Raw genomic sequence first — 310 nt, 5'->3', positions numbered from 1 at the left:
CCTACGATACAGGGCCGACGGGTAAACCTTTAAGTCGACGCACTTGGGCCACGACGCCAAGACTTGCAACGGTCGGGCCTCCAAGACTAGCAGGAATAGCGCGGTGGATGGGAATCAGAAACTGATGGAGACATTGGGCGGGAGTAGGAAGGATAGCGGGATTGTTCAGCGTGGTCAGGGCAGTGGAGGTGGTGACTCGGGAGGTTCGGCAGGACGAGGGATATTTAAGAGCGGTTTTTCATGGTTGTAAGCCAGGACTTGGCCCCTAGTAGCGAGACTCGTGCAGAATCGCATCCCCCACTCAGCAGAG

Source organism: Fibroporia radiculosa, assembly GCF_000313525.1.
Source record: "Fibroporia radiculosa TFFH 294 genomic supercontigs, scaffold45022, whole genome shotgun sequence".
NCBI classification, from domain to species: domain Eukaryota; kingdom Fungi; phylum Basidiomycota; class Agaricomycetes; order Polyporales; family Fibroporiaceae; genus Fibroporia; species Fibroporia radiculosa.
This window is presented reverse-complemented; position numbering follows the sequence as displayed.